Below are 25,959 nucleotides of genomic sequence, written 5' to 3' on the forward strand. Positions count from 1 at the left end.
TGTTTTAGAACAATTTTTAAAAATTGGGAACTCTGTGATTTTGTGTATGCATTGTTGGAGGGGTTTATGCAGCGTTTTCCATATTACCCATCCGACTTTTCATTTATCCGATAATGGGTTGGTCCTATTTACGTCAGATAATCAAGATTGTACTGTAACTTTTTTCAGACTACTCATGGACCCATGACATGAAAAAAAAAAAAAAAAAATCAGCCACTCTCAACATTTTGGGTCTGAAACATTAGTCACCTTTTCCCACAGACAGTCACATATGTTCCCAAATACACGCACAGATGCCAATATTCTGGCTACGTGCTAATCTATAAGATGGCACCTCAATGCGATGGCGTGTAGTTTAAAGGCAGGCATATACACAGACAGGGACAGTTATGTTATGCATGTAAATCAGGGTTTCCCCAAGTCAGTTCTGGAGTACTCCCTTTGTTAGTCAGGTTTTCAGGATATCTACAATGAATACGCATGAAAGATTTGCCTATAGATGTGAACACTACATATGACGCAGAAAAAAAAGAACTATTCTATAAGCCGAGCTTAAAGCTAGGAGTGGTTTACAGAATAGCGCTTACGTCTGAGAATCGCACCAAGCTTTAGGTGCAGCCGTTTGCATCAACTGAAACGTGGTGCAAATGTACGTGCCTAAATTGGGCGCATATCCCCTGTATTCTATAACGTCAACAGTAGGAACACCCCCGTTCCGCCCATGACACTCTCATTTTCACGCCCTTTTCACTCACATGTAAAATATAGGTATGGATTCTGCGCCTAAATTTTCGCGCATAATAATTAAATCTAATTAGTGCCCATAATTGCTTGTTAACAAGCCAGTCACTGGCATTAATTAGCTCATTATTCAATTGTGCTCACAAATTGGGCATGTGCCCAAATATACATGTGCAATTTTTAGCAACTTTTATAGAATTAGGGACTAATGGATGCAGTGTATGCAAATCAATTCCATGCATATTCATTGTGGATATCCTGAAAACCTGACTGGCAAGAGTGTATTCCACGACTGACCGGGGAAACACTGATGTAAATTACAGAATAATTTATGCTCTTTTTAGCTATCTAGTCAGAAGCATTTACACCAGCTCTATGGCTGGTATTAGTTGTCACGCTTAATTTATATCCTCCAAATTCTATATATGGCACCTTAATTTCCGCGTGGAAATCAGAAACGTATTTTATAACAATGCACACAACTTAATTGGTTAACTAGCTAACAACTGGATGCTAACAGTTGTCAGCCCTAATTGGCATTAATTACGATTAACATACACAATTCATTAAGCGTATTCTGTAACGTGGTGCGTGAAAAGGGGGCGTGGTTATGGGCGTGGAATGGCCATTTCTAAGTCTATGCACATTATTATACAATGCACTGCTCTGCGCCTAATATAGGCATTGGGATTTACACCAAGTAAAATATGGCCTAAATGGATGCAACCAAATTTGGTCACGTGAAGAGGCGCTCGGCCTATTCTATATATCGTGGGGAAAGTTAAGCCATTCAGAACGCATTAGCCCACATGTTCTAAAACAGATTAATCTTACAATGTTTTACCTCTTCCAAAGGGAAATAATTATAAAGCTTTTTTTTAATGAACAAGGCTAGAAAAATAAATCTTGCACCACATTCTGAATACTCTTGATAAGTCCCTGCCAGGTATATGGCATTACTGCTCTCTATTTTCCTCTGACATTCTGAATCCAGAAAACAAGAAAAGCCAGCTTGTGCCCTGCCTCAGGCATATCCTGAAATGACAGGATGGGACAGTAGGGTCTTGTTCACTAATGCAGAGTGCTGGAAATCCAGCCACCCTATGAGTGCTGGGCTCCAAGGAGATCACGTTATCTTTTTACACTTTAGATGGCATACTCTTACTGTTACGCTGTGTAGGCGCCTATAGATACATTGTAGGCACGTATATGGTTAATGCGCCTGTAACACAGCTTAGTAAACCGTGCCCTTAATCACAAAAAGGTGCCCTAAATGATCAGATGACAACTGGAGGGATTAAGGCATGAGCCCCCCCCCCTTACTCCCCCAGCGGTCACAGGTCCACTTTCCACCCCCCAAAAAAAATATTTATGGTTCATAATTTATTGACATTTGAGGAGATCGCCTTTAGTTACAAAGCAAATCAACGCAATTCACAATAAAATTTAAACAGGCAGAAAAGAATTCCATAAGGTATAGGATAGATACTCATCCACAGAAACAAGCAAACTGCAAGATAGCAGATTGGTGTCAGTACTGTCTGGTGCAGATCGGTCTACACTGGACAGCCTCTATGACAGTTTAATAGTTATGACCAGTCCTAACAGAGCAGCAAGCAGGTCCCTGGAGCAGCCTAGTGGATGGTGTAGTGCACTGTAGAGAAGGGAACCCAGGCCTATATCCCACTCTAACTAGTACACTTATAGTAGAAAGTGTGAGCCCTCCAAAACCCACCAAAAACCTACTGTACCCACATATAGTATCATAGTAATGTTATCTGAATATTCTAATTGTGTACTCATTAGATATTTTATTAGTATTATGCTAACATCATATTATATCTGTTATTTGAACATCAGTGTTGTTAAATGTGTATATTTTTTATCCCGTTTTATGGTAGTCACATTAGGTTTCAATTTGCTGTTTTCAAGTTTACCTCGTTTATTGTATTTATGTTTATACTTGGTCATTTTACTATTGTTATGCTGTTAAAATTGTAAGTTTTATGTTAAACTGTACCTGCTGTACACGCCTTGGGTGAATCTCTTCATAAATGCGGTTAATAACTCCCAATAAATAAACAAATATAGGTGACACCTACAGGCATAAAGACTATTGTAGGTGGTGTACAGTTGGGTATAGTAGGCTTTTGGTGGGTTTTGCAGGGCTCACCATATAATATATGGGGATAAAGATGAGATGTGTACCTGGGACCTTTTAAGTGCGTCCCTTTGGGAGCCCCATTGCTCTCCTGGGATGTCAGTGTGGACAATCTACTAAGAATGCTGCCGCCACCCCCCCCCCCCCCCCCCCCCCCATTTATCCCAATGGCTTGTTTTTGTGTGTTTTTCTCTTACACATTTTTTTTCGAAAATAGTTGAAAATGATATTCATGCTGAGCACAAAAACATCTAACAGTCATTTTCGAAACAAAAATTTGGACTTTTTCTGGTTTGACAATGGCTATGTTTACTGGATTTTTTGACGTTTTCTGCAAAACGTCCAAAATCAGATTTAGACGTCATATCAAAAATGCCCCTCATAGTAACATATGTAACTTTATAAAAGTCTATGTGCTTTGAAAATGAGCCTCCAAATTTCTGTTTCTCCCTGCCAGTTTATTTACAATACAGTCTCGCTGATCCAACCATCCGGCATATCCGACAGACTCCCAGTGACATCATACAGCTTCTCTTTACATTTTCCGGACCCAGGAGGATCCTACTTTTACCACCGTTGTGAGCCAGGACCCTGCTTTTGCTACCTTTGTTTCTGCATTCTTTGAGGGGTTACCATTGCTTTCTGTCTTGTTTGGGAAGCTTGCCAGGTGCCCTTGGCCTGGATTGGCCGCTGTCGTGGACAGGATGCTGGGCTCAATAGACCCTTGGTCTTTTCCCAGTATGGCATTACTTATGTACTTATGTATTATCCGACAACAGGTCGGTCCCATTTAGGTCAGATAATCAAAACTTTACTGTATTTATCCTTGTATAAAGGTTTGCCTTCCCTGGTATAGAGGCACAATGCCCTCACTACGCTTAGTAAGAATTATCAGTAGCACTATCCTGATAGAACCGCTCAAGACTGGCAAATAGGGCACCTGTCCATATAGCAGCTGGAGCTCTACAGATACATGCTTTTTAATATTAGACCAAAACTTTATATATTTTGTTGCTTGTTTTGGGTCAGATACCAAGCAGCCACGTATAATTAAAAGAAGCCCACAAAACAGAGGTAATATCAGCTCCCCTAGATGTGATGCAGAGGAATGAGTAAGGATGCCTGGGCAGGCAGCCCAAATACAGTACCCACAAATTAAATGCTAATAGGAAATGTCTCAATAGAAAGGCAGTCTGAAGTCTACACCTTTCATGACACTGACTTCACCTCCTTCTTGTCCTCCCACAAAAAGCGGTTGCTCCTTTTCCAGGAGTCTGAACTGAAAAATACTATACCGATCAAGCAATGTGAAAGTAAGGCTGCTTGAAGGGTTGTTACTGCCCGTGCCAACGGCACCAGCAAACTCCCTCCCTACCTGTGCCCAAGTACCCATTTTACTTTCGTACAAACTTTGAGTGCCATCCTATCTTTTAGGAGGCTTACAAAAAAATTAAAAAAAAGAGAGAGGGAAAGAACCATCTTGCTGCCCTACAAATAAACCGCTGTGATTTTCAACAGGTTTCTTCTATCTCTCAGTGTTACAGAACTGCCAAGTTACTCGTTCCATGAGGGAGACCTTCTTGGCCGGTCCTGGATTTCCATTAACCTCCAACGGGTGCATTCTGGGGACCTGCAGCACCGATCTCATTGGCCAGAAAGTGGATAACAAATACTACACTTGTTTGTTATCTAAGTTTCAAAACCAGGACCGGCCGAAAAGTCTGCCTCCTGGCACGGGTAACTTGGCAGAGTTGGTGCCACGCTTGGCCCTAGTGCAGCCAACATCCGCCCGGTAATGCCCCTGCCCCCTCCCCCCATGAAGCGTCAAACAGGACACAGCTTCACGCGGCACCTGCCCTGTGCAAGAGGAGGAGGGTGCATTGCAATGCTCAGCCCGTCCTGTAACCCGGGAAACCTACACAAAGATACCAAAGTCACACGCATTCGAGTGCACTCACACACACCGAGCACCCCTCCTCACACGCAATCGGGGATCGGCTTCACCCCCCCGCGCAATCTGCCATCTCTCCAACTATCTTCCACCCTCCTTGTCCGCGATACGGCACCGCCCCCTCCCCCCCGGCCCAAAATCAAACTCATACCTGAAGTCTTCCACTAACAATTCCACAGCTTTCCTTCTCCGGTATTATCCAGTCCCCTATGATACACTACTACACACAAGGAGGTTGGATCAAACAGGAGACGAAGTGAGACAGACTATCTAGTCCACAACATGAGCTGAAGCCAGTGGGCGGAGTTTGCCGGCAGTAGGCGGAGCTTGACGCGGTTTTAGTACACTGGTAGAAACAGCAGTTATAAACTCTGTATTTTGTGCTCGTTTTTTTCAACGCTGTTGTGTACAATACATATGGCCAAATTTCAGAGAAAGACATCCTGTTTCTTGATAGGTTCATCTCAACTGTTGTTTGTAATCTGCCTTGGGAAGCCTGGTGTTATAAAGATGATGAAATTTATTGAATTAAATGGAAATAGAATTAAACTGTCCTTTCATTGGGGCACAGAGAATCACATCTTCATCTGTTTTGTATAAGTTTACCTTTTAGATATACTACTGGATTATTCTGCTTTGAACATGTTTCAGGGTCAAGTGGATTTATACGTTAAAATAAAAATAAATATTTTATTCCTTGCAGATCTCTTTTATTTAAACATAATTAAATTGGCTACAAGCTCCTAATGCAGTCCATTAGTTTTCTTATATTTTGTTCTTGTGATGAATTATACTGTGCCAAAACTGAAAACTCTTATCTCTATCTGGTTGATAATAAAAGGTGCTCATTGTGAACACTATCCACCCTAAAAGGTTGTTTTGTGGCTGTACATGAGGAATTCTGATATTTTTTTATTTATACTTACACTTTGCTCACACCTTTTTCAGTAGTAGCTCAAGGTGAGTTACATTCAGGTACACTGGGTATTTCTCTGTCCCAGGAGGGCTCACAACCTAAGTTTGTACCTGAGGCAATGGAGGGTTAAGTGACTTGCCCAAGATCACAAGGAGCAGCAGTGGGATTTAAACTGGCCACCTCTGGATATCAAGACCAGTGCTCTAACCACTAGGCCACTCCTCCATGCCACATACTGAATAAATATGTGTATCTTATTGTTCCAAGTCATGCTTCCAAAGTTTATATAGTCCTTTCAAGAAAGCCAGTTAATCATTTAACTTATTAGTGGAACATAATCACAGAGGCATGGTATGGTTGCATTTTCAATATGGTAATACTAGGGCCCAGCTAAGGAACAGGTTATTTTCAGAAAGTCTTCACTGGACCAAACTTGCTTTCCTTGTGCCTTCACCATCCAGCTGGATAGGCAGTGACATAAAAGGTGGAGGATAAAGGATTTTAAAAAAAACATTTATACCCACTTTATCCCAATGTGGCTTACATTTGAAAATACAGTGAGACAATAGAATTCAGTTATATCATGGGAGCAAGTACATGGATAAGTATTGCCACACTGGGACAGACCAAAGGTCCATCAAGCCCAGTATCCTATTTCTAACAGTGGCCAATCCAGGTTACAAATACCTGAAAAGATCCCAAAAAAAGTACAAAACATTTTAAGCTGCTTATCCCAGAAATAAACAGTGGATTTTCCCCAAGTCCATTTTAATAATCGTCTATGGACCTTTCCTTTAGGAAGCTGTCCAGACCCTTTTCAAACTCCACTAAGCTAACCGCCTTTACCACATTCTCTGGCAATGAATGTCTGAAACATTTAGATTAGCATATATACCCAACTCGGCATTTAAAAATCTGTCCTTTGATGATGCCGTATGTTCAGAAATCATAGCCATAAGTATAGGCAGTTATTCAAAGATTATCACATGCAGACACCAAAACAGGCATCCATCACATTGCAAAAGTAAACAACAGAGAACATCCAAAATTTAATTTTTATTTTCTCATTTCCATATTCCAAAATTCCAGACTGCATATGTACAGATCAGCAGGACACGAAGCACTCCAAAATGAGTAAAGCCAGAAACAACAAGTTTATACCTAATTGTTCAACCACCCTTAGGATTCACCTTTGGGTTTAAAAGGCAAAACCATGTGCATGTAACATACATACATCTGGATAAACAAATTAAAACAACCAAAGTTTAAAGCAAATGCCCATAATATGTAATACATGGTAGCCAATAGATTTACTTTCCACTGAACATAATTAATTTTGTATGAACTTGACAGCTAATTGTGTGATGATTGCTGAACTGGAAAATGTTGGCACATTTAGACTGACGCTGCACAAAACTTGTGCATGAAGGAAGCCCTTCCCTCATTATTCAATACCTCTCTGTGAAATAGTAGTAATTAAAAAAGGCAAGTGCATTTTTATAATATACCACTGCAATCCACAAAACAAAAGGAGCAAGTTCCCACATGCCGTCTTTTTCTTTTATGTAGGCTCAGGAAAAAAAAAATTAAATGTTCCATGGTTTCAACCTAATTCATGTTTAATGTGTGATATAAATCTCTGAACAAATATAACAGTGCTAGGCTGTCCCTATAACCAGCCCCTCCAAATGACACACTGATTACGATTTATAACAAATTACTACTCTACCTATGAAAAGTTATTCTGTTATTATACTTCCTCTGTGTACATCCATATACTGCACAAGCTGGAATGTTTGAAAATATAAGTGAGAATAAATAAAAATGCTACCACGCACTTCCTACTGCTCAAGGACCTCCTTGCAGCCGTTAAGTGCTAATCTGGAAGCCTCTCCTCTGCCGCATCCTGACTGGGCAGAAACCGGAAGCTGCAGCAGAGGAGAGGCTTCTGGGTTAGCGCTTAGCGGCTGCAAAGAGGTCGTTCAGCGGCAGGCAGCATGTGGGAATCGCTGTGAGCCTGCAACCTGTGGAAGCTACATGCTTTAGGAACACCATTGATGGGTGGACCTGACCCCAAACTGGGTGAGCCCGGGCCTACCTGTGGCTACGCCCCTGGTTCAAAGATTGAGGAGTCAGCTTCGTGCAGTAGGAGACATTGAGGGGCATTTTCGATAGAACATCTAAATCAGAATGTGGACATTTTACAAAAATGTCCAAATTCTGAACAGGAAAGAAGGTCATTTTTGAAAAAGATAGACATCTATCTTTTATGTTCAAAAATACTATGAATGTCTTGTTATTTGGACGTCTTTTTTTGGGTCTATTTTCAAACAAAAAAAGTCCAAACCATTTACATGCACTGAGGAGGTAAAACCTTCAGTTGCATTGTGACAGGTAATTAGGAAATGTACACTCTTGCTATGAAGTATGGAAAAATAGCACTCTGGTATTTAGATATATGTAATGAGACCTCCTTTTCATCCATAGATCTGTATTCAAAACCCAAATCTAATTATAAACAATAGACACAAGGCTTAGATGTTATTTAAAAAAAAAAGCTTGGCACCAGGTAGAATAGTGGAAAAGTGACATCCCAGGAAATTTATAGGGCATCCTTGGGGGCACTGCAGTGGACTTTATAACATGCTCCCAAGTACACATCTCACCATTGCTCCTTTACCTTGTCTGCTGAGCTCCCCAAAACCACCACCCCCAACTGCACACCACTACCATAGCCCTTACAGGTGAAGGGCGCACCAATATGTGGGTACAGTGAGTTTCTGGTGGGTTTTGGAGGGCTCACAGTTTCCTCCACAAGTGTAACAAGTAGGGGGAGGTAGAAGCCTGAGTCCACCTGTCTGCAGTGCACTGCACCACTACTAGACTACTCCAGGGACCTGCATGCTATTGTAATGGACCTGAGTATAACATTTGAGGCTGGCATAGAGGCTGGCAAGTAATATTTGTAATCACATTGTTTGAGGTGGGAGGAGGATAGTGACCACTGGGGGAGTAAGGAGAGGTGATCCCTGATTCCCTCCAGTAGTCATCAGGTCATTTGAGGCACCTTTTGTATGGAGTAGAGGAGTAGCCTGGGGGAATGGGTTTAAGTCCCACTCCAGCTATTAGTATAAAAACAGGTCTAGCTCAAAACGTCTTAAGTTTTAGTCTTGGGCGTTTTTGTTTTGTTCCATTATGGCTGAAAGACGTCTAAATCTTAGGAACGCCCAAGTCCTGCCTTGAACACACCCCTGGCACGCCACCTTGAGATTTAGACTCCTTCTGATGGACTTCAGAGAAAAACGTCTAAAAAGAGGTTTTGAAAATACTGATTTGGACGATTTTTTGAGATAAATGTCCAAATGCAGACTTATGTCACTTTTTGGATGTTTTCCTCTTTTGAAAATGTGCCCGATAGTCTAACTCTCCCATCTTATTTTTTTAGGCTTCTAGCATTTGTATATAGGCACTTCACATTGTCTTTTTTCCCTTGCATCTACAGGCCTGGTGCTAAGGTGGCGGACCTCATGCATCACCTAGATAGGATTATAGATAGTGCTGGGGAAGAGCCAGCTATCTTGGTACATGTGGGTACCGATGACATAGGAAAATGTGGGAGAGAGATTCTGGAAGCCAAATTTAGGCAGAAAGCTCAAATCCAGAACCTCTAGGGTAGCATTTTCCGAAGCATTGAAGAGGTCCGTCAGTGGAGCCGACAGAACTTCTCCGAGTTCCTTAAGCACCCTTGGGTGTATCCCATCAGGCCCCATCACTCTGTCTACTTTTAGTTTGGCAAGCCCCTCACAAACACAGTCCTCCGTAAATGGGTCTTGGTCTACCATACCTCCATCCCCTTTAGCTTTTGCTTTCTGCAGCCCTACCCCCAGTTTTTCATTCGTGAACACAGAGCTAAAATAATCGTTAAGCAGTTCAGCTTTATCCTTATCATCTTCCACATATTTCTCTCCCTCAGCTTTGAGCCTCACAATGCTATTATGGCACTTCCTCTTGTCACTTACTTACATATCTGAAAAAGGTTGCAAAAGAGACCATAGTAGATCAGGTGTCCTTAAATAAAAATCAGACAAAAGATTGCAAATTAACACTGTCAACTACTGAGCAAGATGTAAATAGGAACAACAAACATAAGAAGCCTAAGAAATAAGATGGGAGAGTTAGAATATATTGCACTAAATGAAAAATTAGATATAATAGGCATCTCTGAGACCTGGTGGAAGGAGGATAACCAGTGGGACACTGTCATACCAGGGTACAAGTTATATCACAGTAATAGGGTGGATCGCATTGGTGGAGGGGTAGCATTGTATGTTAAGGCGGGCCTTGCAGGAAACAAACACATCTTGGAATCCCTATGGATTAAAATTCCATGTGTAAAGGGGAAAATGATAGTGATAACAGTGATCATAATATGATCAGATTTCACATCGGCTTTGGAGTAAGTATGCACAGGAAATCCAATGCATTAGCATTTAACTTTCAAAAAGGAGACTATGATAAAATGAGAACGGTGAAAAAAAAACTTAGAGGAGCAGCTGCTGTGACAAGGCAAGCCCCAGAGATTCCCCGGTGATGCAGTTGAGCCCAGAACTACGGGTCCCAGAAGTCCTATCAAGAATGAGAGAAGAGAGTAGTCCTAAAAAGATGGAATGGATTCCCAGCCCCAGCAGGGGGAGCAGTGGCTCAAGGCAGGGTGAGCCTGTTACTCCCTTCCCCACTAGAGGGAGAGGGAAGGATGAAGCTCAGTTTCCCTGGCTTCGCCATCAGTATATAATTCACACCAGCTGTGAGAAGGGGAGAGGAGATTTCCTGGAGGCTCTCAGTCACCAGGAGAGAGGGAAGATGAATGGAGAGAGAGATTCCATGGAGTATGTGGAGGAAGGAAGCAGCCTGCCACTAGAGCTGCCTAAGGGAGAGGAGCCAGCTACCATGGAGTGGGAGAATTCAAAGGTTGCCCTGCCAAGCACTTGAAGGCAGTGGAGGAGGCCACACCGGGCGTGGTGCTGAGAGGTGGGAGAAACTGCCAACCCTGCTTCTTACAGGGTTCCCTCTGTGCTGTGAAAAGGCAGGTGATTTGTGGTATTGGTTTGATGTGCAAAGACTGTCCATGAAGATTTGTTCTGAACTGTTGTGCTATATTGGGAGTGTGCTGAACTCTTACTAAACCCTTCTGAAGGAGGGGGAAGAGAAAACTAATGCCCCAATAGAAGACCTGAGGTCTTGAGGAGCTGAGCGTTTGCTGAGGGATTTTGGGACCTGGACTGAACCTTTTTTTTCTTTTGAAGATTATCTTATGAGGACTGTACCTTTTTCTTTTGAAGACTATATTAAGAGGGCTGTACCTTTTGTTTTGAAGAATATATTATGATTTTTGGTATGAAATTGCCTTGATAATAAAATACTTTGACCCTGACTCTCAGTATCAGCAGCATTCTGTCCTGGAACCCTGGGAGCCCTGCAGGCTTGCTGGCTCCACCCAAGAGGAGGAAGCGGACCCCCCCCCCCCCTTTATACTACGAAGGTCAAAATTTACATCAGGTGTGGATGCTGTTCAAAAATACCATCCTGGAAGCCCAGGCCAAATATATTCCATCTATTAAAAAAGGAGGATAGAAGACCAAACGACAGCCGGCTTGGTTAAATAGTGAGGAGAAGGAAGCTATTAGAACTAAAAGAAAATCCTTCAGAAAATGGAAGAAGAAACCGACTGAAAATAATAAGAAACAGCATAAGGAATGTCAAGTCAAATGCAAAGCGCTGATAAGGAAGGCAAAGAGGGACTTAGAAAAAAAGATTGCATTGGAGGCAAAAATATATGGCAAAATGTTTTTTAGGTATATTAAAAGCAAGAAGCTAGCAATAGAATCGGTTGGACTGTTAGATGACCGAGGGGTAAAAGGGGCACTAAGGGAAGACAAAGCCATAGCGGAGAGATTAAATGAATTCTTTGCTTCAACCTTCACTGAGGAAGATTTGGGAGAGATACCAGTACCAGAAATGTTATTCAAAGTTGACGAGTCAGAGAAACTGAATGAAATCTCTATAAACCTGGAGGATATAATGGTGCAATGTGAACAATTGAAGAGTAGTGAATCTCCTGGACTGAATGGTATTCATCTCACAGTACTGACAGAACTGAAATATTAACTTGCAGAACTATTGTCAGTAATATGTAATTTATCTTTAAAATCAAGCATGGCTCCAACATTGGAGGGTGGCCAATGTAATGCTGATTTTTTAAAAAGGTTCCAGAGGAGATCTGGGAAATTACAGACCAGTGAGCCTGACGTTGGTGCAAGGCAAAATGGTAGAGACTATTATAAAAAACAAAATTAAAGAGCATATTCAAAAGCATGGATTAATGAGACAAAGCCAACATGGATTTACTGAAGAGAAATCCTGCCTCACCAATCTATTACATTTCTTTGAAGGGATGAACAAACATGTGGATAAAGGTGAGCCAGTCGATATTGTGTATCTGGATTTTCAAAAGGCGTTTGACAAAGTACCTCATGAAAGACTCCAGAGGAAATTGGAGAGTGATGGGATAGGAGGTAGTGTCCTATTGTGGATTAAAAACTGGTTAAAAGATAGAAAACAGAGAGTAGGGTTAAATGGTCAGTATTCTCAATAGAGAAGGGTAGATAGTGGGGTTCCCCAGGGGTCTGTGTTGGGTCTGCTGCTTTTTAACATATTTATAAATGATCTAGAGATGGGAGTAACTAGTGAGTTAATGAAATTTGCTGATGACACAAAGTTATTAAATTACAAGAGGACCTTACGAGAATGGGAGACTGGGTATCTAAATGGCAGATGACATTTAATGTGAGCAAATGCAAAGTGATGCATGTGGGAAAGAGGAACCCAAATTATAGCTACGTAATGCAAGATTCCACATTAGGAGTCACCGACCAGGAAAGGGATCTAGGTGTCATCGTTGATGATTCGTTGAAACCCTCTGCTCAGTGTGCGCCGGAGGCTAAGAAAGCAAATAGAATGTTAGGTATTATTAGAAAAGAAATGGAAAATAAAAATGAGGACGTTATAATGCCTTAGTAGTGCTTCATGGTGCGACCGCAATTCTGTGTGTGCAATTCTGGTCATTGCATCTCAAAAAAGATATAGTGGAATTAGAAAAGGTACAGAGAAGGGTGACAAAAATGATAAAGGGGATGGGGCGACTTCCCTATGAGGAAAGGCTAAAGCGGCTGGGGCTCTTCAGCTTGGAGAAAAGACAGCTGAGGGGAGATATGATAGAGGTCTATAAATTAATGAGTGAAGTGGAACGCATAGACGTGAATTGATTATTTACTTTTTCCAAAAATTTTAGGACTATGGGGCACACAATGAAGCTACATAGTAGTAAATATAAAATGAATCAGAGAAAATATTTCTTCACTCAATGTGTAATTAAACTCTGGAATTCGTTGCCAGAGAGTGTAGTAAAAGCAGTTAGCTTAGTGAGGTTTAAAAAAGGTTTGGATGGCTTCCTTAAGGAAATTTCCATAGACAATTATTAAAATGGATTTGGGGAAAATCCACTGCTTATTTCTATAATAAGCAGCATAAAATGTATTGTACTGTTTTGGGATCTTGCCAGGTACTTGTGACCTGGATTGGCCACTGTTGGAAACAGGATGCTGGGCTTGATGGACCTTCGGTCTGTCCCAGTATGGCAATATATATATATGTACTTATGTACCTGTACTGGAAATGGGTTTCAAGGGTGACGATGTGGAGGAGCTGAAAAACATCTCGGTGATCCTGTAAGATGTACTGAGCGAAACTGACAAGTTAAAGAGTGATAAATCACCTGGACTGGATGGCATACACCCCAGGGTACTGAAAGAACTCAAACATCAAATTGCTGATCTGTTGTTAGTGATCTGTAACCTGTAATTAAAGTCATTCGTAGTACCTGAAGATTGGAGGGTGGACAGTGTAATGCTGATTCTTAAGAGTTTCCCGGGGTGATCTGGCAAATTACGACCAGTAAGCCTGATTTCAGTGCTGGTGAAAATAGTGGAAACTATTATGAAGGATAAAATTATGGAATACATAGACAAACATGGTTTAATGGGATAGTGTCAGCATGGGTTCAGCCAAGGGAAGTCTTGCCTCACCAATTTGCTTCATTTCTTTGAAGGCGTAAATAAGCATGTGGATAAAGGTGAGCCAGTTGATGATAGTGTACCTAGATTTTCAGAAAGCTTTTGACAAAGTTCCTCATGAGAGATTTCTGAGGAAATTAAAAAGTCATGGGATAGGAGGCGATGTACTTCTGTGGATTAGGAATTGGTTATTGGACAGAAAGCAGAGGGTAGGATTAAATGGCCATTTTTCTCAATGGAGGAGGGTGAATAGTGGAGTGCCACAGGGATCTGTACTAGGACCCGGTGCTATTTACCATATTTATAAATGATCTGGATAGCAGAACGATGAGTGAGATGATTAAGGGTTCTATTTACTAAGCTGCACTAGAGGCTCATTAGCGTTTTTAGAACGCTCTACCTATTAGTGCGCGATGTATAGGTGCCCATAATATTCCTATAGGTGCCTACACAGCACGTTCTAATTTTGTGCATGCACTAAAACGCTAGCACACCTTAGTAAACAGGGACCTAAATGTTCAGATTGTGAAAAATCACAGGAAGACCTTTGGAAACTGGAAGACTGGGCATCCAAGTGGCAGATGAAATTTAATGTAGACAAATGCAAAGTGATGCCCATTGGGAAGAATAATCCAAATCATAGTTACCTAATGCTATGGCGCACCTTAGGATTCAGTACTCAAGAAAAAGATCTAGGTGTCATTGTAAACAATTCACTGAAATCTTCTGCCCAGTATGCTAAGAATTATTAGGAAAGTGATACAAAATAAGACCAAGAAGGTACCCAGTTAAAATAGCCCCATCAAAAAAGCCCCAACAAATTGGTCCCAATAGAAAAAGCTCCCACACAAAATAGCCCCGACAAAAAAAGCCTGATTTCCCTCACATTTGTTGGGGTCGATTGTGTTTTCCTGTTGTGTTCGTACATTGCTTTGGCTCTACAGACCAAGGCAATTGATAAACTTTAAAAAAAAATTCATAGATGCTGATTTGTAGGTTAACACATGTTAAATTGATTTGGTGTGCAGTACATTTAAGGAGCATTAAAAAAACTGATTGCACACTAATAAATACACATCTCTGGTACACCCCAATCTGTGAACCTATCCAACTAGAAGCCTTGGTTTAATCTGATTGCCTACCATTCCACCATAAGTCTTCAAAGTGGCGTATTATAAAATATATATTCCTATTAAAAACAGTACTATAATGATAAAGAAACAATTTTAAACAATTGTATTATAACTCAATCATAATAATTGAATCCCAACAAACCCCAAAATAAACACATTTTTTCCCTAATAAGGTTGGTAAGACTATGAAAACGACAATATTGTTTTTTTTAATAGTTTATAGAAGTTAATAGTTAATAGAAGAATAGTTTCCTTAAACAGCAGAACAGATCATGAATACCAGTTGGTAGCTATAGAGTTTTGTTTGTTTATATATGCTTTATACAATGCAATGCTGGTAGGAACCTTTATCAGTGAAGATTTCACTTGTAGTTTATCATCTTTTTTTGTGATGTGTTATTTTTTTAGGGGGCTATTTTGTCTAGGGGCTATTTTGTCAAGGGTTATTTTGTGGGAGGGGCCATTTTGTCTAGGGTTATTTTGTTCTGGGCCATTTTATCAAGGGCTATTTTGTTACAAGGCTGTTTTGTCGGTGCTATTTTGTGAAGGCTATTATGTCTGGGTGCCATTATAATGCCTCTGACTGGGATTGACACCATATTATTTAGCAATAGATGCTTGACTTTGTTTGTTTTCTAATTTTTTAAGAACTTCTATTCGTTCAGCCAGTGTTAAAGTCTTACAGTTCCGCCACAACTACGATGACGACGACCCCAGTGTACACTCTAACAACATTCTTTCACTTATTCTGCCTGTGGCAGATACAGTTAAAGGGGCACTACATTTGAAATCTCGTTGGTTGTCATGCTCCAATCGGCTTGCATATTCCATGGCCGCGCTTATGCAGAGTCTTTCCTGCAGAGGAGCGGTCTTAAACAATGCATATAAGCGAATCTTGCACTTATCAGTGGTGCGCTAAACCAAAGTTTGTCCCCATAGAAACTGATGGTGCCAAAAATGGGACCGAAGTACGGCATGCAGTTAAACAGAGCATGCGCTTATCCAACATGCACTTAAATGGAGTGCACTGTATTATACATCACTACGACTGACCTTGGGACTCCTTTTTGTCCCAAGGTCGATCGTAGCAATGTATAATACTTTATACATCTCTACGATCTTTGCTGTTGTACTGTTTTATATATGCATCTAACATTTAATACTAGCATTTACGCACACATGTGCACATACCCACATAAGTGCCAGTAGGGCAATGAGGTGCTATTCTGCAAATACTCACTTAACTTACATAGCATATATTTGCAAGGGGGGGCATACATAGGAGTGGAGCATGGACAGGACATAGGCAAGGCTCCCACTTACATTTGTAATTTACTGAACACTGTAAGTTATGTGCATCCCTGCCAAATGTAGGCACTCACACTTACGTCAGGTCTATGGCTGCTGTAACTGTAAGGTGTACCGAGGTTATGTTTTGTTAATGTTCTATAATGGAACCCAGATGCCTAAATGGAGGCACCTGGTTATAGATTCACCCCTTATAATGCGTACAGAAATGTGAGTGCCTAGGTAATAGATCTGCCCTGTATGCAAGCTTCTGACACATACACAATAAAAACTCCACATTTAAATATCCCATAGGCTACAAAATATCCCATAGGCTACAAAATTAATTCTGAACGCCTTGACCTTCTGAAGAGCTGTCTTAGCTCAATGCGAGCTGGTTAGATGGGAAAAGCTATACAAGACTCTTAGCTTTAATTGCAGCTCACAAATATTTCATGAATGCTGTATGAAGTTAGACAACCATCTGTTATCCCTATCATGAACATAAACACAGAAATGCATATGGAGCTAATGAAATGTTTACCTGATCCAGCATATAGTATGAAGTTGGTAGGAGAGTACAGCTTTTCACACTTGTACAATACAGTGATGGTCAGAGCACTCTACCAAAACCCTCATCCACACCCTTGTCACCTCTCGTTTAGACTACTGCAATCTGCTTTTTGCTGGCCTCCCACTTAGTCACCTCTCCCCTCTCCAGTCGGTTCAAAACTCTGCTGCCCGTCTCATCTTCCGCCAGGGTCGCTTTACTCATACTACCCCTCTCCTCAAGACCCTTCACTGGCTCCCTATCCGTTTTCGCATCCTGTTCAAACTTCTTCTACTAACCTATAAATGTACTCACTCTGCTGCTCCCCAGTATCTCTCCACACTCGTCCTTCCCTACACCCCTTCCCGTGCACTCCGCTCCATGGATAAATCCTTCTTATCTGTTCCCTTCTCCACTACTGCCAACTCCAGACTTCGCATCTTCTGTCTCGCTGCACCCTACGCCTGGAATAAACTTCCTGAGCCCCTATGTCTTGCCCCATCCTTGGCCACCTTTAAATCTAGACTGAAAGCCCACCTCTTTAACATTGCTTTTGACTCGTAACCACTTGTAACCACTCGCCTCCACCTACCCTCCTCTCTTCCTTCCCGTTCACATTAATTGATTTGATTTGATTTGCTTACTTTATTTATTTTTTGTCTATTAGATTGTAAGCTCTTTGAGCAGGGACTGTCTTTCTTTTATGTTTGTGCAGCACTGCGTATGCCTTGTAGCGCTATAGAAATGCTAAATAGTAGTAGTAGTAGTAGTAGACTAAACAAACTTTGTTATTTTGAGCCATCCTGCAGAATTATGCAAATACTGCCTGGTACTACTTATCCCTGCATAATCAAATTAAGCAGTGGCTGCCTGGCCTTCCCTTTTACCTACTACAATACTTAGTTTAAAGCTGAACAGTACTACTTTCCACACTAATTCATTATTTGTGTTTTCTTTCATTTTCCTGCCTCCCTCTTACTTTCTTTACTTAGTCCCAAGTTACAAAATCATATCTTCACGTTGTCCGGTCATCTCTCACTGCCTGCTGTGAGCCCCCTGCCCTCCAAACCTGCCTGAGATCACCAACAAACTGTGTCAAGGAAAGCCGGACAGCAAGCCAGCGGTGACAATGCTTTGCCTCTGCCATATCCCACCCACTGAAAACGGGAAGTTGCATCAGAAGGGTGGGATCTCACAAGCCCTGTGGGTCAGCCAGAGACAGCCTGAGTGGAGCGCTGATGCTGCTGGAAGGCCCTGGGCATTTGAAATTCCTCAAGTGTAGTCTGACGAAGACCAGGGGTTGAAACGACTGCAGGGGAACATATTGAAAGCTTCCCCTTCCTCTTCTTTCCCATAATAACATCGGACAAGATCACATCAGGCAGAAGGAAAATGCCAAGGACTGAACAGCTGCCACAGGTACATCTTAGCTCAGTGCTATCTTGGATCCACTATCCTTATTCATTCAATTAAATAGATTTTATGGAGGAACAGACCAGATCAAGAGGTTCTGTGGACTGATTTTGGTCCATGGGCTGTAGTTTGCCCACCCCTGCTTTTTACTATATGTATGCTCTATGTTTACTCTTTACTGATACTCTTGTTACTGTATGCATAGTCTACATGCATTGGGCTGGTACTGGATCATACACATGATCCAACCATGATCACCTTTCTATCCCCAAGCCTTGTCAGCAGAAGAGGTCCTCTTTCGGTGGCCAGAAATTCCCTAGTGCTCACAGTCGGTGGCACTTTCCATGGGCTGCTGCCACGCTGGCCCTGCCCCCTACGTGCTCAGTTTTTGTGCATGCCTAAAATCTGAGCATGCATGGGAGGGAGGTGCAGTGGTGATCCCTGGAAAGTGCTGCCATCTGCCAGCACTGGGGAGTTTCTGGCCGCTGGAGGAGGACCTCTTCTGACAACATTATCCTGAGATGAACAGATACAAGGAGAAACATAGCACAGATCAGGGGTTCTCATCAGGATTTGAAGGACAGCATTACTACACAACACACACGTGTATTTATTGATTTATGTCTCTTCTTGGTCTTTTGCCTAAGAGCAAAGTGCAGGATCTGACTCATGAACTGAGGATGGCACCTCATTGTTCTTTGAGACTGAGTGGGTGTGGGAGCCATGGGAATTTACAACTGATGAAGGTAGTGTAACTCTGGTTTTATTAAACTTTACTCCAATATAGATAATCACCTTGTGATTGTGTCTTATTTCGTACCCTTGTGTAGTGTTGCATCCATCACATATGTTTATTGCAAAAGCTGTTTTTATTAAACTCTGTTTATTTGATCGAATGCAAGTTTATTTGATTGAATGCAAACCGCTGCATTCATGTCGAGATCAAAAGTAAAGGACAAGTAATTAGTTACTGTAAACTGGTAACTGTAATCAGTAATTAACTATTTTCCTAGATGGATAACTAATTACTTTAAGCTGAAAAGTAAAAGTAGCTGTAATTAATTGCTTTTGATGAGTAATCGGCACAACACTGCGTATCGAATACTGTAAGGTGTGAACATAAGGGGCCAACATTCAGACTGCGGGAGGCAGCCCGGCTAACTTCTGCAGTCGGAAGTGAGATCAGATATTCAATGCCGGGCCATTTCCGGAGCTGTTCCTGGCTGGTTAAAAAGCCCTGAATATTGGGAGGGTAAGTGTCAACATTTAGGTACTCACATTTATACCTGCTATTGAGATGGCGTCAGTGGTCATGCCTTGATGTGGGTGTGTTAAGGTGATTTACTGATCTTTAGCTTGTTGATTTGACCTATTACATCTTCCAGGTTCACCAAGATTTGTTTCAGTTACTCCATATCATCATCTTTAAAAAAAAATTTTATTGAACAAGTATGCAAACAACACAAAAATATGAATGCAAAATAGTTGCAGGACTTACAAAGAGGTCCTTGTACTAAGCAGCAGTAAGCACAAATGCGTGCTTCCCGCATGCCAAAATGCACTACCTGCGGTAGTTCAGGCATCTGCGCATGCTTCCCTGTGGTAAAATATACTTTGTATTTTTTAGCGCTGGGGTGTGTTTGGGGGCAGAGAATAGGCGTGCTCAGCGCTAATTGGTTAGTGCAGCTTCATTGCCGCATGCCGACCATTTAGTGCATGAGCACTTTCCACCTCCCAAATAGGTGTCGGTAAGGGCTCACGTGCTAATGGCCATGTGCTAATTTGGAAATTAGCACCTGGTCATGAATAGGAAAAATGGAAATGCAGCCATTTTACAGTTGCGCTAAAAGAGGCTTCAGCGTGTGGGGAAACCCATGCGCTAATCATAGCGCAGGATACCTTGTAGCACAGCTTAGTAAAAGGGTCCCAAAGTCCATAATTACATAAGTATTGCCATACTGGGACAGATCAAAGGTCCATCAAGCCCAGCATCCTGTTTCCAACAGTGGCCAATTCAGGTCACAAGTACCTGTCAAGATCCAAAAAAAAAGTACAATACATTTTATGCTGCTTATCCTAGAAATAAGCAGTGGATTTTCCCCAAGTCTATTTTAATAATTGTCTATGGACGTTTCCTTTAGGAAGCCATCCAAACCTTTTAAAAACCCCGCTAAGCTAACTGCCGTTACTACATTCTCTGGCAACGAATTCCAGAGTTTAATTACACGTTGAGCAAAGAAAAATTTTCTCTGATTTGTTTTAAATTTACTACTTTGTAGCTTCAGTGTGTGCCTCTTAGTCATAATATTTTTGGAAAGAGTAAACAATCGATTCACGTCTACGCGTTCCACTCCACTCATTATTTTATAGACCTCTATCATAACTCCGCTCAGCCGTCTTTTTTCCAAGCTGAAGAGCCCTAGCCACTTTAGCCTTTCTTCATAGGGAAGTCATCCCATCCCCTTTATCCAGGTAATAGAGTTGCTACAAACTGCAAGATGTAACAGCTGTAACAACCCCCCTTAACCCTCACACCCCATCCTTGTAAGAAGAGGAATCAATACAACTACTGGCAGTTATTGGCTAGGGTCCACAAACTGAGCAACTCTACTCCAGGCAGCCGGAGTGAACGAGTTCCAGAAGGGCTCCAACATTTTTTGAATGAATAATCCTTTCTGGAATCCAAAGTATTAACTCCACTTTTTTCCATAAATAAAAGCAATATCATTTGTGACTGCCACTGGGACAGAGAGGGTACAGCAGAGGATAACTAATGCAATAAAAGATATTTATGTGCTTCTAAAGTTGATCTTAACCCCCCCCCCCCCCCAAAAAAAAAAAAAAAAAAACTCCAGGCAACCTTAGGAAGCCCTCTAGCAGGAGTAAAATGATCAAATAACATACCAGGAGTTGGTAGTAGGGCACAACCCCATAATCCAGAGATATGCAAATCATCATTTTTATATACTATTTGAGGCATGGATAGCTCACTTACATCCTCCTCCTCAGTAGAGAGAGAGAGAGACTAAAAAAAATAATTAATTTACTTTCTCCTCTGTGGCCTTGTCCTCACTGTCATTTTTTATTCTTTGATGATCTAAATAGTCCTGCTGACTCCTTCACAGGCTTTCTGTTTCTAATATAACTCAAAACATTTTACTATTAGTTTTCCCTCTACAGCAAGCTACTTTTCATATTCTCTTTTAGCCTTCCTTATCAATGTTTTGCATCTAACCTTGTTGGGCAGACTGGATGGACCGTGCAGGTCTTTTTCTGCCATCATCTACTATGTTACTACCCAGCTTATTTTCGAAGGAGAAGAGCGGCCATCTTCCGACACAAATTGGCCGGCTTCAACTGCTTTCCATCGCAGGGAAGGCCAGAGTTCAAGGGGGCATGTCGGAAGTGTACCGAAGGTGGGATGGGGGCATGGTTAAGAGATGGCCGTCCTCAGCCGATAATGGTCCCTTTTTGTTCACAACGAAGCCTTGAAAAGGTGCCTGAACTGACCAGATGACCACTGGAGAGAATTGAGGATCACCTCCCCTTACTCCCCCAGTGGTCACCAACCCCCTCCCACCCAAAAAAAACAAATTAAAAAACTTTTTTTTTTGCCAGCCTCAAATGTCATACCCAGTTCCATCTCAGCACTATGCAGGTCTCTGGAGCAGTTTTTAGTGGGTACTGCAGTGCACTTCAGGCAGGCGGACCCAGGCCCATTCCCCCCCCCCCTACCTGTTACACTTGTGAGGGTAAATGGGAGCTCGCCGAAACCCACTGTACCCACATCCAGGTGCTCTCCGTTACCCTTTAAGGGCTATGGTAGTGTTGTACAGTTGTGGGGAGTGGGTTTTGGGGGGGGCTCAGCACCCAAGGTACGGGAGCTATGCACCTGGGATCAATTTGTGAAGTCCACTGCAGTGCCCCCTAGGGTGCCCGGTTGGTGTCCTGGCATGTGTGAGGGGAACCAGTGCACTTCAAATGCTGGCTCCTCCCATAACCAAATGGCTTGGATTTGGCTGGTTTTGAGATGGGCGCCCTTAGTTTTCATTATATGCGAAAACCGAGGACAGCCATCTCTAAGGTCGACCCAAATGTTGAGATTTGGCCGTCCCCGACCGTATTATCGAAACGAAAGATGGCTGCCCATCTTGTTTCGATATTACAGTCGGAGACACTGCTTTACGGGGCCATCCTTATAGATGGGCGCCCCCGTTCGATTATGCCCCTCCACGTAACCTGTCAGTGTTTATGCAGTTTTCTGTGACCTTCATTAGGATCCTGTTCCCATCAGCTCTAATAGCCTTTTAACCTCACCTTTTAGCCATGCTGGCTATCCTTTGGCCTTCCTTCCTCCTTTTTTAAAATACATGGAATACATCTGGCCTGGGCTTCCAAGATGTTACTTTTAAACAATGTCCATGCCTGATTTAAACTCGTAACCTGTGCAGCTGCTCCTTATAATTTTTTAAACCATTTTCCTCATTCTATCACAGCCACACAATTTTTTAAACCATTTTCCTCATTCTATCACAGCCACACTTTTGAAAGTTAAATGTCAGTTTGGTAGACTTCTTTAGCATTTTCACTCCAGTTATTAAAGTAAATTGGACCATGTTATGATCACTGTTGCCAAACAAACTCCACACCGTTACCTCTTGCACCAAGTCCTGCATTCCACATAGGAGCAGGTCTAAATCTGAAGTAACTCTCACATTCATCGGCTCCTGAACTAGTTGTTCCGTGGAGCAATCATTTACCTAGGAACTTTCCTCCCTGGCATTTTCAGACCTGACATTTATTCAGTCAGTATTGGGGCAATTGAAATCATCCATTATTACAGTGTTGCTAATGATGAAATGTCATCTGTTCATTTTGGCCAGCAAACAGTAGTATAAGCCCATCACTTAACTTCACACATGGAATTTGTATCCATAAGAATTTCATGTTGCAATCTGTTTCCTGCAGAATTTTTATTCTGACACAGTTCCCTCTAACAGATACAGTAGTACAAACCCCCTCCAATTTGATCCAACCTATAATTGATAACTAAGTGCAGATGATCAGAAGCCCTGCACTGTTCCAAGCAGTGCTCTAAAAATAGCGCTGGAACAGCGCGAACTATAACGCCCCTATGATCAGAGCTAATAGCATGCAAATTTAAGGACGCTTTTAGTTCTGATCCTAAGGGTGAAGTGCAGGAGGATTCAATCCTCCCGCACTTGTTTCTTCCCCAATGCTCTGTAAGCCTTAACACCAGCACCGAGCTGGCGTAGGGTTTACAGCAGTAGCAGTGAGCAAATTTGGCTTGCTGCCCGCTGAGCATTGGGGAGGAATAATAATGTCTCTGTTTAGCATGCATTTGCATGCTATTAGCATTCAGCACATTGTTACACACGCTCACCGGCTCTGATCCTGGGATGCAAGCAAACATGTTCGCTAGTTGGGTGCTAATGGCCTCTAGCACCTGTGTTTGCTTTTGATCATCTGGTTACTAGTGCTACATAATTTTAACTCTCCCATCTTATTTTTTAGGCTTCCAGCATTTTTATATAGACATTTCAAAGAGTGTGTTTTTGTTAGGGAAATTTTGCAATATCTACTCTCTGTATGCTGTTTCTTGAAAAGCACTTGGCTTACTTTGCCTTTATTGCAGCCTCTCTATTAGGATGCCCTAACTTCCCTATTTTGATGATATCCTTCAAATATACCACACAGGGTTGCCAACTCCGTGGTTTTCCCACGGAATTGGGTGGCTTTTATAAGTTGCCTGCGGGCACTTTTGAACAGTCCTGGGTTGCGACTTTTTGGACTGTTTCCTGCTCTGTCTCCCATTGGTCAAATTTGGTGCTGGAATGAGGCTTGGTGCATCTCAAGTCTCACTGTGGCTCCAAATTTGACCAATAGGAGGGAAAGGTGGGAGATGAATTCATCATCAGCCCTGAGACAGGCGGTGGCGGTGGCAAGCAGTGACATGGGATTGGTGGAGGAGGAGAACAAGCACATCCCACAGCAGCATAGCTTGTTGCAGCAATGATCACAGGAGCCCCCCCCCCCCTCGCTCCTCAAATAGCCTTTTGCTTCACCTGGTTCTAGTTTAGAAGCTGCTGTATCTCATTTTTTAAATGTTAGTGCCATCAGCCAGGTTCTCCTTCCCCAGAATATTGCCTAGATCCTAACAACTCTAAATCCCTCATCCCTGCACCACCATTTCATCTACGCATCAAGGTCAGAGCCATGCCTGCCTCTTGGGTCTTGTGCATGGAATGCTACCCTGGATGTTCTGAATTTCAACTTTTTACCTAAGACCCTAAATTTGGCTTCTAGAACCTCCCTTCCACATTTTCCTGTCCTTTATACTTCCATGTACCAAGACATTTAGCTCCTCCCCAGCACTATCGAAAATCTCATCTAGGTGATGCATGAGATCCACCAAATGAGCAAGTGACCAAGCAATTCTTAGTTACCAGCTACCTACCAATGATTTAATTTCCAACTACAACAGCCATCCTACCCCTTTCCTCCTAAGTAGAAACCCTTGGAGACACATCCCCGGTGCAAGAGGACAGTACATTCCCTGGAGGGCAGGTCCTTGCTACAGGATCACTTTCTGCCTCGCCAAGGTGATGCTGTCCTGTAAAGTGACCTCTCTCTTACAAGGTAGCACAAACTGGAAGTGGGACGTCTCTACTGTGTAACTGTAGGTGTCCTTATATACATCTCTCTATCTCAACTCCTCCAAGTTTGCTACTTTAGCCTCAAGGTTAGACTCTTCCCTAACAGCAAGAAGCTCTTTGCAATGAGCGCACTCATATGACCTATCACCAACTGGGAGATAATCATACATGTATGCTACTCCAGTGTTCTATTGTGCAATGAACTGTGGGAATTACTGGCCCTGACATGCTAAGCACTGTGTCTACTTGAAAGGTATCAGGAAAAGAATCTCTTCATAAGGAGGCATACTTCCAGAGGGGGCTTCTCTTTCAATCCCATTGAAGCCCTTACACAAAAATGCTAGCTGTGTCATCTATATTTCTACCCCATTAGGGTTTATTCATCTTGATAAAATGATACATTGCCTCAGCAACTGGTTTCAAGAATCTCAAAGCAAAAGATCACAAGACATGAGCTGACCACAGCCAAGTACTCACACACATGCTGTAATGAATTAGGTATGAGCTTGGCAAAGGATTTATTTACTCCAAGCAACAGGACAAAGCCTGTTCTTTGAGGCGTAGGTCCAGTAACACTGCAATTAATGGTAGCCTAACAGGACACGAGTTTCAACCCAGTTCCTTGTTGCTCTGTGTTTTCAACCGAATAAGGTGATCTTGCAGAGACCTTGGTAGTGCCTATTCTTGGCCCTTTGTTCTGGTCCATATCCTGCCTTGCTAACAAACATATAATCATTAAGGCTGTCTAACTGCTCATCATTCATTCTGCTTTGGGGTTGCCGAGGATTGCCTATATGAATAGATCAGATGTGATAACATTGATAAGATTTATGGTAATGTAGCTTTATCACCCTTGAGGTATTTAAGATATAGTTTCACAGGACAGTGGCTTCTGTTATTTCTTGTTCACTGATCTGCAGTTAAACAAAAAGTCAACAGTAGGGATTTGTCCTTGTAGCATACTCTGTTACCAGTCTGACTGTAATCCAGTTCACATTTTG

The 25,959-nt window shown here is 42.0% G+C and overlaps 1 protein-coding gene across 2 annotated transcripts in view; it reads right to left on the bottom strand.

Annotated features, from left to right (window-relative positions):
• COBL (cordon-bleu WH2 repeat protein) overlaps positions 1 to 5,114 on the bottom strand; it is a 459,548-nt gene extending 454,434 nt beyond the window's left edge. For both annotated transcript variants that reach the window (XM_030205475.1, XM_030205461.1), the window contains exon 1: positions 5,005 to 5,114. The gene's annotated coding sequence lies outside the window, so the exon portion shown is untranslated. The remainder of the gene's footprint in view (positions 1 to 5,004) is intronic.
• Between the last annotated feature and the right edge of the window lie 20,845 nt (positions 5,115 to 25,959).

This window comes from Microcaecilia unicolor, chromosome 1, assembly GCF_901765095.1.
Source record: "Microcaecilia unicolor chromosome 1, aMicUni1.1, whole genome shotgun sequence".
NCBI lineage: Eukaryota > Metazoa > Chordata > Amphibia > Gymnophiona > Siphonopidae > Microcaecilia > Microcaecilia unicolor.